The sequence below is a fragment of the Carlito syrichta genome, unplaced genomic scaffold (genome assembly GCF_000164805.1).
Source record: "Carlito syrichta isolate Samal-C Ts95f unplaced genomic scaffold, Tarsius_syrichta-2.0.1 Scaffold304408, whole genome shotgun sequence".
NCBI classification, from domain to species: Eukaryota; Metazoa; Chordata; class Mammalia; order Primates; family Tarsiidae; genus Carlito; species Carlito syrichta.
In genome coordinates this window covers 42,430-56,572 of record NW_007248504.1, presented here as the reverse complement: position 1 = coordinate 56,572, position 14,143 = coordinate 42,430, and positions in this window count along the sequence as shown.

Below are 14,143 nucleotides of genomic sequence, written 5' to 3'. Positions count from 1 at the left end.
AGTGTAAAAATGGATTAAACATTTTTCTGAGGTGAGAGAAAATGTCACAGTCACTGTCACTGTCAAGAAAGGTCAGGACAATCAGTAACAAGCAGAACAGATTAAAAACATTGCAAAAATGTGTCAAATTCTGTGTTAAAATCATTGACTGACTGTGAGAAGCATAGCAGACCACATAAATATCGATAGAGAAACAGGAAAATCTTTTTTTTTTTTTTGAGTTGGAGTCTCACTCTGTCACCCAGACTGGAGTGCAGTGGCTGCTTCCGGCCACTGCAGCCTCGACCTACTGGGTTCCAGTGATCCTTCCAAGTAGCTGTAACTACAGGTGCGCACTACCACACCCGGCTAATTTTTTGATTTACTGTAGAGATGAGGTCTGACCAAGTTGCCCAAGCGGGTCTCGAACCCACGGGCTCAGGCCATCTACTCACCTCAGCCTCCCAAGGCGTGGGATTATAGGCTGAGCCACCGAGCCCGGCTAGGAAAATCTTAACTGAAAATCTTGGCATGAGAAAGGCGTGTGCAAAAATAGTCCAAAAAGAGTTCTTGCATCTCGACAATGTACCAGCTCACACAGCACTATCTGTGAGAGAGTTTTTAACCTGTAAACAAATAACTGGATTGGAACCCCTTCTCTCCTCACCTGATCTGGGTCCAGTGACTTTTTTATTTACCACAAGATAAAGGAAATATTGAAAGGAAGACATTTTGATGACATTCATGACATCAAGTTTAATATGAAGACAGCGCTGATTGTCATACCAGAAAAAGAGTTCTGGAATTGCTTTGACGGGTGAACTAGGTGCTGGTGTCAGTGCGTGACTTCCTAAGGAGGCGTACTTTGGAGGTGACCGTAGTGATACTCAGCAATGAGGTATGTAGCACTTTTTTAAGGATGAGTTTGCGAACTTAATTGTCAGATCCTGTATTAAGTTTTCCAATCCATAAATATAAGTTGTCTTTCCGTTTATTTATTTATTTGGGTTTTCTTTAATCTCTTTCTGCAATGTTGTGTAGTTTTAAGTGTATAAGTCTTTCACTCCCTTGGCTAAATTTATTTTTAGATATTTATTCTTTTGGATACTGTTGTAAATGAAATTGTTTTTTTAATTTCCTGTGCAGATTGTTCATTGCTGGTGCACAGAAATACAACTGACTTTTGCACATTGAGTCTGTATCCTGCAACTTTGCTGAATTTATTTATTAGCTCTAGGAGTTATTATAATGCATGTATTGGAATTTTCTATATAGGCGATCATGTCACCAGTTTATAGTGATATTTTCCTTTTTTCTTTCCAATTTAGATAATTTTTTCTTGCATGATTGCTCTGGCTAGAACTTCCAGTAGAGTGTTGAAAAACAGTGGTGAAAGCTGCTATTCCATTGCCAGCCCTAAGGTTTTAGAACTGATCTTAGGAGGAAAGCTTTCTGTCTTTCACCATTGAGTATGCTAGCTCTGGGTTTTTCGTAAGTGCCCTTTACATGCCCTTTATGATGTGGAACAAGTCCCTTCTACTCCTACTTTTCTGAGTGTTTTTATCATGAAATGGTGTTGGCTTTTGTCAAACACTTTTTCTTTGTCATCTGAGATGATCATGTGTGGCTTTTCTTCTGTAGTTCAATTAATGTGGTATATTACACTGATTGATCTTCTTATGATGGACCATACTTGCATTCCTGGAATAAATCTGCTTGGTCTTGGTGTGTAATCCCTCTAATATGCTGATGGACTTGGTTTGCTAACTTTTTTTGAAGGTGTTTGTGTGTAAATTCATACGTTTTTTTATGGTATCTTTGTCTAGCTTTGCTATCAGGGTAATACTGGCCTTATGACATGAACTAGAAAGTTTTTCCTCCTCTTCTACTTCTTGGAAAATTTTGAAAAGATTACTGTTATTTCTTCAAATGTTTGCTGTAATTCACAATGACACTATGGGAAGTTTTCAACCATTATTTCTTCAAATATTCTTTCTGCTTCTCTCTCTCTCTCGCCCCCCCATGCCCCACTTCTGGAATTCCCATGATGCATATTGGTACATTTGATAATGTCCCACAGGTCTCTTAGGTTCTGATTATTTTTCTTTTTGTTGCTCAGACTGGATAATTTCATTGGACCTCTCTTCAAGTTTGATTCTTTCTTCTACCTGCTCAGATCTGCTATTAAAGCCCTCTAGTAAGTTATTTATTTCAGTTATCATACTTTTCATCTCCAGAACTTCTGTTTGATCCTTTTACAACTTCTATCTATTTGTTCATACATTGTTCTCCTTGTTTTCTCCAGTTCTTTGTCCACAGTTTCCTTTACCTCTTTGAGTATACTTATGACAGTTGACTTAAAGAACTTCCCCAGTAATTCTAATGTTGTGCTTCTTCAGGGATATTTCTGTTAATTTCTTCTATGAATGGGTCATGTTTTTCTCTCCCCATTTTTTGTTAAATACTAAGTATTTTGCATATTATAATATGGAATCTATGGGAATCATATTTTCCCCCCTTCTCGGGGTTTCTTCCTTGCTGTAGGCTACAGCTATGTGTTTATTTAGTAGCTTTTCTAAACTGTTTTTGTCAAGTCTGTATTCTTTGTCATGTGTGGTCACTGGAGTTTCTGTTTCTTTATCTTGTGTTTAGCTAGTGTTTTTTGTTTGTTTGTTTGTTTTGGTTTGTTTGCTAAACAAGGAGAGAGAATAAAGAGAAGAGAAAGAAATCAGAAAAGAAGAAACTCAACTCTATCCCACTCTTTGAAGATTGGCTCTATTTTGGTGCACTTCTTCTGTGTTTGGCCTGGCCATTTGCAACTCTACTTTAGCTTTCACTTCCTCCTTGCACTGAGCCTAGAGATCATCCAGAAGTGAATTTAAATGTAGAGCCTTTTCAGGTCTTTCTAAGCATGAGTATTACCCTCAGCATTCATGTGGTCTTCTAAATTTCCCAGTATAGAAGGGCCATTTTGAATGCCCCAATTTCCCAGAGAAATTATCTCCCCAGCCTTTTCTCCCAGACTTTTGGCACTTTATTATATGCTTCAACCATAATCTTTTGCTCCAATTGGTGACAGGTAGTTTTTTTGCCTTACAATATTTTTATGGAATGTCAGCCACTTTTCTGCTAGGTAAGACAAAGACAAGCACCTTGTGTCAGTCTTTCTGATAACCCCCAGACAGGTTAGGATAGAAAAACACAAATCTTTGCAAATAAATTCTATTCCACTTTTTCCATCACCAAGGACCAAAGTCCCATACTGGGAACATGGGCCACCATCTTCAAGACCATTGCTGAGCCCTGGAAGGAGGTTGGAAAGGACAAATAAAACACCACAAAGATTTCTTACCATTCTTAGGTTGCCTTTTCCTTGGTACGGGATTTACTTGTTGTTGTAAGCCTTTGACTTTTCTAGAGTTCTAACAAAGTTGAGTCTGAAAGTTGCTGCCTGTTATTTTGATGTTTCTGCAGAGGATGGGCCCTTGAAACAGTCTACCACGCCATTTTTTTGCTGGCATCTGGCAGAAATAGTTTTGCCCATTGTTTTATTTGTGATCTTTCTGGATCACATTGTTTTGGGAATATATCTCGATATGGCACAAAATGGTATATTGCTTTTTGTAGATCATTTAAGCTCACATATTTTTGATATGAGAGATAGATTTTGTCTTAGTCTTTTCATATTATTTCCTGTTTGATGTTTATATCACTGTTTGTTGTGTGTATACATATTTGTGCATGTGTTTATATTCTTATGAGGTTTCTTTTGTTGTTCATTTTTATTGTTGTTGTAGTCCTCTTTGTGTTTAGGAAGCTTTCTATTTGTTTTAGGAGTTTCTTTCACATTTCTGTCTATATACAATACCTTTAGTTTCTTTAAACAGTGTTTGTTGGTTCCCTATTATGAGTAAAATTTAATCAACTTGTGCCTTCCTTGCACTACTGCCTCTCTTCTCTCTTATCATCCAGTTTTAGCCAATAGTAACTTTTTCATTTTTCCCCTTTGTATGCTAAAAATCCTCAAGTTTATGTTACTATAAATGGCATCATTTGATTCCTAGTGTTTTCACATGAGACCATCACGGAGCTTCTTTTATTTCCCGCTTTCTCTCCCATTTTTGTTAGTTTTATTATTTCTACATTGTTAGAACACAACCATCAACCTCTTATTCCCACCTTTGTTTTAATTACCATAATTGTAATAGTTCTGAACATCTAATAGGTTAATGATAACATTTTAAAAATAACCTTGCTTTTCCTTGAAACCTCTTTCCATATGAATTTTAGAATTGATTTCCACGTTTTAAGAAAGACTCTGCAGGAGATTTACTTGAAATTGTATTAAGTCTTGGATAAATTGGATGCGATTTGCCTATAAGTTCCTTTGCATATATGTTGCTAGTCTTTACTAGGGTTTTTATTTGTTTTGTTTTGTTTTTTTGTTTCTTCATTACTCTATTGCTTGCTTTGTCCATATCACCCATGGATGCTCTGTCCTCTGCTTCCTCGATCCCCTTTGCACTTACCTCCAAAGGGTTGTCTGTCTCCTCTTCCTCCAGCGAACCTCCACACAACCAAAAGCCAAGGACACCATTGGTATCATCACACTGACCATCCAGCCTGTCCATACTGTCTGGGGACCATGCTAGCCAATCCCTCACAAGGCAAAGGTCATACTTTTCAATCTTTTCTGATTCTTATGTTCTAATAAGCTCCACTGTTTTTAATAAAGAGGTTTGAGTGTAGGCAGTTGCTGATGGGACACTAAGCTGGCAATGGAAGAGGAGACGGGGTCAAAACATGAAACAAAGTGAAGGTAAAACTTCCAGTGCATGGCAAGTAGTGAAATGTGGGAAGTCAAGAAGAAAGAGGCACCATGAACTTTCTCCTTCTTCAGGTGCTTAGATTGCTGCATGCCTTTTGCTTTCAACTTTATGCTCTCAGGGAAAGCATACCGCCATGAAAATGAACTCCATTTTCCTCAATCCCCTGTCCTTCTCGGACCTCTCCCTCCTCTCTCTCAATTCTGCACCTTTAGTCTTGCCATCCCCTGGATTCCCTGGCTGTTTGCTGCCCTCTGACAATGAACTCCTGTGCCTGACACACCGTAGATGCCCCAGGAATGCTATGTAAATAAATGAGTGAGAGCTATTTCATGTGTTATTGTGCTTTCTTATCGCTGTAGCTGGTTAAGGTGGTAACGTCATGCCCCAAAAAATGCATTTGGCATTAGTGTGGCTAATAAATCCACACATTACTATTGAATGCATTGAGCCCATGGTGGACCAGGGCCTCTTTTGCCTCTGGGACTTTGCGTGTGCAAATTCCTTAACTGGAAACACTGTCCTCGGCCCTCAGCTGCCTGCCTCTTGGGTTGCTAACATCTACTCTCAAGAGGCCTTCGCTGACCATCAGATGAGGCTACTTTCTCTTTACTTCCCTTTCTCAATTTGTACTTTAGTTAATTACACAATGACCAATTCTGTCTCTAAGCTCCTTGAGGGCAGGGAGGGACCGCAGGACACCAGTGCCTGGCACATAGTGGGCACAAAAGAAAACCAGTTGGGCTGAATGAATTGGATTGCTTCTATCAATGGGAAGAAGAAAGTTCTTCCCATTTTCAAGACGGCCCTCTTCTGGGCTATGTTAAACATTCTGTTCTCTTTCCCACCTTAAGAGAGCCTCTCACTACAGTGTTCCACTCAAAGAAGGATGTGACCCAGAATTTCAGATCCTATTTGCACAGAGGTCAGTGTTCCTCACACCCCTGAAAAAAGCATGTGGGTGCAGATGACTGCAGATGACTGCCTGTTGTGGCACCATCCTCTGTGGCTATGCCAGGTCACCCTTCCATCTTTGGTGCCCCCACTGCTGCCCTGCCCAGCCCCCAAGTTTTCCATTAGTGAATCAGGTGACAGTTTTGCTTCTGTCCTTGGCAGAGTCATGGCCCTTATGCTCCCATTCTCCCCTCAAGTCCCCAATTAGCTGAGAAGCTTTCCTGCAGTTGACACAAGGCCAGGGCTCCTGGATCCCAAGCCAAGAAACCTCTTGTACTAATACATAACCACAGTGCCCACAAAGTCTAACCTTGAGGACGTCTGTGAATCACACACACTTCCCAAGGCTGGCAGACACCCAGGAACATGATGGGAGGAGGACCGCATGGGAGTGGACCCTCAGCGTAGTGGGCACGAGGTCTTTAGAGATGCTTAACCCGGTCCCTCCACCAGACCCTCTTCACTGTCCCTTGGCTCTACCAGAGAGCAGTCAGTTTTGTGCAGGGAAGCAGAGTGAACATCTTGAGAAGGCTACGGTAGCCCTCAAGGACTGTAGCAACCCAGAAATGAGAAAATTGCTTCTGGGCCTCATGGATATTACTGGGTTGCAGAAACTGAGGTGGATTCCTCGCTCAGTAAATTGCTTGAGCACATGTTTTTTCTTTTAGCCTCGTCAATGTCTCCTGTCTACTCCACCACTTTGTAAATCCTGATGGGCACATGCTGATCCCAGTAAGAACGTCATCCTCCAACAAGAGGAAAGTGTGAACTATGTTTTGCTTTGTTAACACTCAAATCTCAGAGTGGATTTTAAAGAGCTCCTTAATTTTAAGTCTTAGAATTTTTGAATTGTCTTAGAATTTTACTGCGAATCACTGTTAAGTATATAGGTCAGCACTATCCAATACAAATATAATACAAACCATATATGTCATTTTTAATTTTCTGGTAGCCACATTTAAAAAAAGCAAAATGACACAGATGGAATTAATTTTAATAATACGTTTTATTTAAACCAATAGAGCCAAAATATTATCATTTAAATATGTTATCAATATAAAAATGAGATATTTTGCACTCTTATGAAGTCTGTTTAATGGAAGACTATTTTACACTGCTTCAGTTTTTAAGTTTATATTTACGTTTATGAAAACCAGATAGGCCATGTGTGGTGGCCAAGGCGGGAGAATCACTTTAGGCCAAGAGTTCGAGACCAGCATGGGCAATTTAGCAAGACCCCTTCTCTAGAAGAAAAAAAAAAACGGTGGTGTGTGCTTGTAGTCTCAGCTATGTGAGAGGTTGAGGCAAGAGGATCACTTGAACCCATGAGTTCAAGGCTGCAGTGGGCCATGATTCCACTGCACACTGTACTCCAACCTGGGCGACAAAGCATGACCCCGTCAAAAAGCAACAGCAAACAATGTTTGGGTCCAGATAGGGTGAGGGTGATGGATGGAGAGAGAGGGGCGCAGGGAGGTGCAGTACCGCCAGAGCCAGCAAGCCAGAGGTGTGTGCTGGCAACTCAGAGATTCACATAAATGCAAAGAATTGCAACACACAAAGAGGTGAGAGAAGATAAGATTTATTGAAGAAATGTTTGCCCTCCACAGACAGGGAGAGGGCCTACACTCTAGGTGAGTGTGGCGCCATAGCCCCCCAAAGCCCTGGCTTAAATCCTTTTCCTTGGAGATGTTGCAATCAGATAGACGTGACTACCGTGACTTCCTTATTGACCACCTGTGAATGTCTTGGAGAACCTGTGACACAGAGACCCACTAATGTCTGCCCCTAGAGAAGGGTGTGACAAAGATTCTAATTCTCTTGTACCTTCCTGAATGACATTCCTTAGAGCTAAAGGAGGGTGCACCTCCCCTTATCTCCTATGCATTCTCAGAGGGTAGCTTCTGGGGATCCTTGGCTTCCCTGTAGATAGTGCCCAATTTACTGGAAGATTGAATCCCCACCTGTTCTCCCTCTGAGTGGTTATAACTTTTGTAATTACAAGTTTCATGACCTTTACAATCCTTGCCCAATGCATGATGTCTTAGGCCTTCCCTTTCCTCTAGGCAAGCTTGATTGTCGCTATGAGATACCTCTGATACCTGGCACCAGGAAGTCTGTTTCTGAAAAGACAAAGTCGGCAAAGTTAATTTTACCAAAAGTATACATTTCTCCAAAAACATAGCTTCTACTTTCTCATCATTGTATTAAGGTTTAGGAAGAAGAGCAAAATAAGAATGCGTTTCCCGCTCTTGGTCTATCATTTCAAACAGCAACAAAAAACTAAATTAACAAAAATGCAAAATTTAGTTCCTCGGTCACACTGGTCCCATTTCAAGGGTTCCACAGCTACGAGAAGTGAGGGGCTACTGTGCTAGACAGCGCGAGTGTGCACAATTGGTGACAATGTGGCAGGGGCAATTGAGTCGGTGAGCTCTCTGAGTCTTACTCCATATCCCTTTATACTAACTTTGTCTCAGTTGGGAAACAAAACCCTGGAGGGACAACCCCAACAGGCTCGCTGATTTCTAGATACAGGAAGCACCTCCCGAGGCAGCCTGCCTGTCAAGAGCAAACCTATCAATCCAGAGCCCACGCCTCAGCCACCTCCTCCGCTGGACTCTGCTACTCCCTGCCACTATCCTCCACCTCTAATTTCCCCAGTGGCTGGTACCAGACAATTAGGGGCAGCCCCTATGCCTGCTGAGATCCTTCAAACTAGCCAGCTCTTGGCCTGCCTCCCCTGCCTCCCAGTCCACCATCCCACGCAGGCCACAGTTGTTTCTTGCTCACGTTTTCTCCAAACTCCCTCTACCTCCTGCCCACCCTGGAGTTTCATTCACACGGCCCCGGTGGGCCACGGTCCTGTTTCTAGGGATCTGTGAGTGCCTTCATGACAGGCATTTCCGGGTCTGCGTGTCTTACCATATCTGATTAAAACAAATCGTGGGCGCCCTTACGACACCTTGCTCTGTAGCTCATCTTCCCTTTCATCCACCGCCCCCCTCAACCCCGGATTCTCTTCTTTGCCCTGAGGATGAAGCTCCTGTTTGTTTAAGCTCCTGTTTCCTGAGCAGGGCTGTGTGTACAGTTGTGCAGGTTGTATACCACAGCCAGTTAGGGCTGATATTCAACCTGCACTGGACTGGCTAGAGGAGGCCCCTAATTTTATGGACTGAAGAGACTTCCTGAGAGCTCTCTGTCACCATCCCACCTTTCCGACTCCAACCCATTGTGTAGCCCTTCCTGATATGTTTGCAGACCTCGTACCTCTGAAACAGAAGGCGGGATCCTCGGTATATAGCTGTTTCATTATTGCACTGGCATGTGTCCTCCCACAGGGAAAAATCTGAGGGGGAGTGGCCCGAGCTGTCTAGAGCAGCAGAGTGAGGTCAGAAAAGATGTGCTCCTCCTTGGTAGCAATGTCTACCAAGAAGTGGAAAATAGCACAGTCAAAGCAAAAGTGAACCTGTCTCTGGGTGTTCTCACCTTTACCCCATCCACCTCGCCCCGCCCCCACCGCCATGTACACCAGGGAAGAAGTGACTGCAAACAGCTTGGAGCAGGGCCCTTCCCTGCCTGCCTCCCGCCTGTAGTTCAGGGATCAGTTTTTCCAAGAATCATATTCTAGAGTCTAGACCCCACCGATGGTTCTCAAGCCTTAAGTTAAATCAGCATCACCTGGAGAGTTTGTTAAAATGCAGATTGCTGGGCCCCACCCCCAGAGTGTCTGACTCAGTGGGGCCAAGTCGAGGCCAAGGATTCTGCATTTCTAGCATGTCCCAGATGATGCTATTGACTCAGGGACCACACTTTAAAAAAATCACTATGCTAGCTGTAGTGCTCCAGGCCTCAGCCACTACCCCAGGTTCCCCCTGCACCCTGCCCTCATTTCTGAAACAAGCATCTCTGCTCTGCAAAGTGTGGCGCCTGAGCTTTCTGGGGAGAGATTCTGTTCTAACGTAGATCATTCTGCTTTCCCTCAGCAATTCTTACACACCCCTCTGTGAAAGCTTATTGGCTAGGAACAAATATCCAATATTGTTGTGCACACTCTGTGTGTGTTTTGACACTCAAGTGATGATGGTAATTTTCAAAGCCTCACAGAAATATTCATTAAATTCCTCCTCTCGCCTACCCTCAACTGAGTGAGACCAGGATTCTATTCCAGAACAAATAAGGATCTTTGGAGCCCATTGCTATGAGCTATAAATGTCCCAGGAAGAAAATCAAGAAGGGTCTTATTTTAGAGAAACCTATCTCTGCCTGACTCTCTCTTATTTTCCACTTGATAAAGATACTGGCTTTCCAGAACCCCAGCTCAGCTTCTGAAAGCCACAGTGGTATCAGTGAAACACTGAAAAGAAAAGCAGGACCCTTCCCCCACTCAGTGCCAGCTTTCCTTGGAGAGCGGGGACGCCTCATTAAATGACAGCAAGTTGAAAATTGCCAGCGAGAGAGCATATTTGCATGCAACATTGAAATCCCTGTGCAATCGTCATTTCCGAGTTGTGACTGCCTCTCTGCAAGGACACGTTGGATGGCCCCCAGATTGCTGCAGCCTCCAAAATTGGACCTGGTTTCATGAGCTGACGTCTGGATATGCTGCCTCCTGGGAAGGTGGGGGTGGAGGAGAGAGCTGATTTTAAAGAGCTCCTTAAATTAAAACCCAAAGCATCTCCAGCCTTCACAGTGAGAACTGCGTCAGCCAGGCACGCTTTCTCCTTGCACAGCCCGTAAATGATGCTGAGAGATGGCCTCACGGATGGCCTGTCGTTTAACTCTTTCTGCGCTGGGCAGCAGGGCAATCTGCAGGAGCCAAACCCTGAGCAGTGCAGTAGGGAGCTCAGAGCATGTTTTAAATCAGAGGTTCTGATTCTTAGAATCATTTGATGAACTTTTTATTAATACCCACGCCTGACTTCCTCCTCAGATTGGTTAAATCAGAATTCCCTAGGTTGGGCCTGGGCATCAGTGATTTTTTACCTTATCTGCACCCCAGGTAACTCAAATGTGCAGTCAGCATTGAACATCATTGTTTAAAGCCTATTTGCCACTTACTGGCTAGGTAATATTGAAAGGCTGTTTAACTTGCTTTCCCACTGATTCCATGTAGTAGGTATGATTTACCTCCCAGAATTGTGGTGAGTAGTTGGGGAAGTAATGGATACAGAGATCTTAGCACAGTACAGGACCTACAGTGCATGCTTACTAAATGGCATATTCAATTTGAGCTTGAGTTGGCAAGTGGCAGAAGACCCAGGAGTCTAGAAATAAAGTGAGAAGTAAAATAAAAAACAAAATCTAAGGAAATGAAATGGCAAGCCATGGACTAGGGGAAAGTTTCACAATATATATATATCTGTTGAAGGACTTGTACCCAGAATATAAACAGGTTCCTTATAAATCAGTGATTAAAGGATTAAAAAGAAAAACCAACAGCATTGACTCAAAGGACTGCAACACCTCACAAAAGAAGATATGGGATTGGCCGTAAGTACATGAAAAGATGTTCAACATCATCAGTTATAAGGGAAATGCACATTAAAAGCATGAGAGAGGCTGGGCTTGGTGGCTCAGTCTATAATCCCAGCACTTTGGGAGGCTGAGGTGAGGGGATTGCCTGAGCCCACGGCCTCGAGACCTACCTGGGCAACTTGGTGAGATCTTGTCTCTACAATAAATCAAAAAATTAGCCAGGTGTGGTAGCACGTGCCTGTAGTTCCAGCTACTTGGAAGCCTGAGGTGGAAGGATCGCTGAGTCCAGCAGGCCGAGACTGGTGGCTGGGAGCATGCCACTGCACTCCAGTCTGGGTGACAGTGATACTCCAACTCAAAACAAACAAACAAATAAAAACAAGCATGAGAGAAAACTCCACACTCAATATAACAGCTGGAATTGAAAAGTTTGATAATTCCAGGTGTTGATAACAATGTGGAAATATTGAAATACTTATGCATTGTGTACAGAAATGTAAAATAGTACAATTAATTTGTAAATCTGTTCAGTAATTTCTCATAAAGTTAAGCATATACTAAGAAGTTTATGGACAATGCCTATCATGAAGAAACTATGTGTAGATTCAAAAATTTTTTTGCACCAAAATAAACTCATACTAACTTCTTTTAACATGTCTGAACAGGATCTGGTTTGAGGCACTAAGAAGGATAAGGCACTAGTTTGAAAAGACCCCTATCAGAGCAAAATGAATTCTTCTAAAGCTGAAGCAAGAACAAACATCAAACTAATGATGAAGGGTGTTGGAAGAATGGTCATTGATAGCTTATGAAAACTTCATGGAGACAATACTCCATAGAGTTAATGTTAATCAATTTACTACTCATTTTAAGTGAGGACAAGTTGATGTCAAAGATGAAGCCCACAGTGGCAGACCATCTACATCAACTTGTGAGAAAAAAAATGTATCTTATTCATGCCTTAATTGAAAAGGACCAGTGGTTAACAGCACAAACAATAACCAATACCATAAGCATCTCAAGTCGTTCAACTTACACAATTCTGACTGAAAAATTAAAGGTGAGCAGACTTTTCACTCAAAGAGTGCCAAAACTGTTCCACTCAAAGAGTGCCAAAACTGCTGCACATCAGCTGCAGTCAAGAACATAGCTTTTAATGGAAATCTTGAAGTGGGATCAAGATCCTGAAGTATTTCTTTGAAGAACTGTGACAGGGGATGAAATGGACTTTACCAGTACAATCCTGAAGACAAAGCACAATCAAAGCAATGTCTACCAAGAAGTAGAAAATAACACAGTCAAAGCAAAAGTGAGCCAGTCAAGGCCTTGACAACACTTTTTTGGGATGTTCAACACATTTTGCTTGTAAATTTTCTGGAGGGCCAAAGAATGATAGTATCTGCTTATTATAAGAGTGTTTTAACAAAGTTAGCCAAAGTTTTAGCAGATAAACACCCAGAAAAGCTTCACCAGAGAGTCCTTCTCAACCATGACAAGGCTCCTGCTCTTTTCTCTCAATAAACAAAGACCATTTTGTGAGAGCTTCAGTGGGAAATAATTAGGCATCCACCTTATAGCCCTGATTTGGTTCCCTCTGACTTTTGTTTGTTTGTTTGTTTCTTAACCTTAAAACGTCCTTAAGTGACACCCATTTTTCTTCAGTTAACAATCTTAAAAGACTGTATTAACATGATTAAGTTCCCAGGACCCTCAATTCTTCAAGGATAGACTAAGTGGCTGGTATCATCACTTATAAAAGTATCTTGAACTTGATGAAGTATGTTGAGAAGTGAAGTTTACTATTTTTTTTTTTTTTTTTTTTGAGTTGGAGTCTCACTCTGTCGCCCAGACTGGAGTGCAGTGGCCGCTCCCGGCCACCGCAGCCTCGGCCTGCTGGGCTCCGGCGATCCTTCCACCTCAGCCTTCCGAGTAGCCGGAATTACAGGCATGCGCCACCATGCCCAGCTGATTTTTTTGATTTATTGTAGAGATGAGGTCTCGCTACCCAGGCGGGTCTCGAACCCGCGGGCTCAGGCAATTCACTCACCTCAGCCTCCCAAAGGCGCGGGATTACAGGCTGAGCCACCGAGCCCGGCTGTTTACTATTTTTAATTACATTTTTCCACAAACTTTTTGAAGTCCCCTTGTATTTAAATATAACCCTGATCCCTACCCAGGAGAAATGAAAACATATGTCTACAAAAAAAACTTGTATTTGAATGTTTATTACAGGGAAAAACTTGAAACAATCTAAATGTTTATCAACTAGTAAAAGAATTAACATATAGCGTGTGCTGTTACTCAGCATCAAAAATGAATGAACTGATACAGCAACATGGATGAATCTCAAAAACATTATGTTGGGAGAAAGAAGCCAGATACCAAAGAGTTGATTCTGTATGATTTTATTTACATAAGATCCAAAATAAACAAATCTTATCTACAGTGATAGAAAACAAACAGCAGCTGTCTGACTGGGTAGGTAGGTTTAACTAGAAAGAGGCACGTGAAACCTTCTTGTGAGGTGAGTTGTTCTGTTTCTTGTTGTTGGTGATAGATACATGGGATGTGAACTTGTCAAAATCCATCAACTTATATAATTAAACCTGCGCATTTTATGGTATGTAAATTATACATCAATAAGAGTGTTTGGAGAGAATAAACAGAATCTCACAGGCATCTCAATGATTGGGTTTAAAGGATGGATATGGGAAGATAGATGAATGCTTGACTGCCAAGTTCACCAGCAGCTGCTTTCGCCTGAGTCATTGGAAGTGTCTATGCCTGAAAGCAGAAGTAAAGTATATTTATATACTTTATGTAAATATAAAGTCTAATTATGTAACTTTAAATAGTGCAATGTTAATCAAGCATGACCTCCACAGAGGAGTGTGATCTGCTTTCTA